This window comes from Mastomys coucha, chromosome X, assembly GCF_008632895.1.
Source record: "Mastomys coucha isolate ucsf_1 chromosome X, UCSF_Mcou_1, whole genome shotgun sequence".
In the NCBI taxonomy this organism is placed as follows: domain Eukaryota; kingdom Metazoa; phylum Chordata; class Mammalia; order Rodentia; family Muridae; genus Mastomys; species Mastomys coucha.
The window spans coordinates 13811134-13813165 of record NC_045030.1 but is presented as its reverse complement, the minus strand read 5'-3'; the positions used below and the strand labels follow the sequence as shown (position 1 = coordinate 13813165).

Below are 2032 nucleotides of genomic sequence, written 5' to 3'. Positions count from 1 at the left end.
AAGGAGCAAAACTACACCCTAGAAGAAGCAAGAAAGTAATCTTTCAGCAAATCCACACAAACCTAATTTCACCTCTTACAAAAAAAAACCAACAGGAAGTAACAATTACTTTTACCTTCTTTTTTTTGTTGTTTTATTTTTTGTTTTGTTTTTCAAGACAGGGTTTCTTTGTGTAGCCCTGGCTATCCTGGAACTCACTCTGTAGACCAGGATGGTCTTGAACTCTGAAATCCACATGCGTAGGCCTCCCAAGTGCTGGGATTAAAGGCATACACCACCACCACCCAGCAACAATTACTTTTTCTTAATATCTTAATATGAAAATTAATATTACCAACATATCCCAATCGATTGAAATCCAAAAATATGAAGAATTAGAAATGTATTGACTGTCATCCAATGGTCTCTCTAATTTGGTAATTGGAGAAATAGGTCCAATATTATACAATCCATATACATTTTCAGGTTGTTTGTTTGTGACAGTGTCTTGCTGTGTACAACATAATGGTCTTGAGATTTTGCTTCTCCTATCTCAGCCTCTCTATTAGTAGTATTGTTTATTTCATGTTTTTACACTATACTATGGTTTTCAGGACAGCTTACATATTTTAAAAGTATTTATATACCCAAAAGTAATGTAGACAATTAAATTTGGGAGGGGGTTTGTAAGAGAACAACAAAGAGTAAGACTGAATGCTTTGCTTGACATTTGTAATGCTTGTATCAAGCTTTTTTAATCATTTTTTTAAAGATTTATTTCTTTATTTTATGTATATGAGTACACTGTAGCTGTACAGATGGTTGTGAGCCACCATGTGGTTGCTGGGATTTGAACTCAGGACCTTCAGAAGAGCAGTCAGTGCTCTTAACTGCTGAGCCATCTCACCAGCCCCTGCTTGTATCAAGTTACCACAGTAGGAGCCAAGATTTTAAGCTCTACTAAATATAAAACAAACAAACAAAAAGACTTTATATATTTATGTTCATTTAAGAAAATATTAGTAGTGATATATTATTTTGTAATATACAATTAATACATTTGGAGTTACTTAAAATTTATATTGAGAAAAATATTTATATTTTCAGTATTGCCATAGACAAGCGTCTACCTACATAAGACTGTTAAATTGATTGTTGTCTTATATCAAACAATTTTATAATACTCATTTTTATTGTTATAATATTTTATAAATTTAAAGAATGTGACAAAAAGGTATTGTAGATATTGAAGGGGGGTCTCTGGGAGGAATTGGGGTACAATAGGAAAACAAGTATGTGATTTATTCTATTTACTTAAAATATGTTTTTAAATGTTAACAAATTCAGATAAATTGAAATCGAGTAACTTTTCTTATCAAATTGCAATAAAACTTAAAAAAAAAAGAGTAAAAGAAAAGGTACTATTTTCTCATTCTTGGCAAAAAGTCTGCGTGAAAAACGTGAGTGATAGAGTGGCCTTGTCTCGGTACTTCTGTGCTGGTGTGAGCTCAGTCCGTCACCCTTGGGCCTGTGGTCTTGAGACCAAGCACCATACCTATGATAAAGTTGCAGAGTTCTGATGGAGAGATATTTGAAGTTGATGTAGAAATTGCCAAACTATCTGTGACCATCAAGACCATGCTGGAAGATTTGGGAACGGATGATGAGGGAGATGATGATCCTGTTCCTTTACCAAATGTTAATGCAGCAATTCTAAAAAAGGTCATTCAGTGGTGCACCCACCACAAGGACGACCCTCTTCCTCCTGAGGATGCTGAGAACAAAGAAAAGTGGACAGATATTCCTGCTTGGGACCAAGAATTCCTGAAAATTGACCAAGGAACACTTTTTGAACTTTTCTGGCTGCAAACTACTTAGACATCAAAGGTTTGCTTGATGTCACATGCAAGACTGTGGCCAATATGATTAAGGGGAAAACTGAGGAGATTCGTAAAACCTTCAATATAAAAAAATGACTTTACTAAACCGGGTGGTGGTGGCGCACGCCTTTGATCCCAGCACTTGGGAGGCAGAGGCAGGCAGATTTCTGAGT

The 2032-nt window shown here is 35.2% G+C and overlaps 1 protein-coding gene and 1 pseudogene across 3 annotated transcripts in view; one reads left to right on the top strand and one right to left on the bottom strand.

Moving 5' to 3' along the window:
• The window catches only part of LOC116090735, a 3122-nt pseudogene extending 1167 nt beyond the window's left edge, over positions 1 to 1955 (top strand).
• The window catches only part of Rp2 (RP2 activator of ARL3 GTPase), a 37780-nt gene that overhangs the window by 9413 nt on the left and 26335 nt on the right, over positions 1 to 2032 (bottom strand). The window lies entirely within an intron of this gene.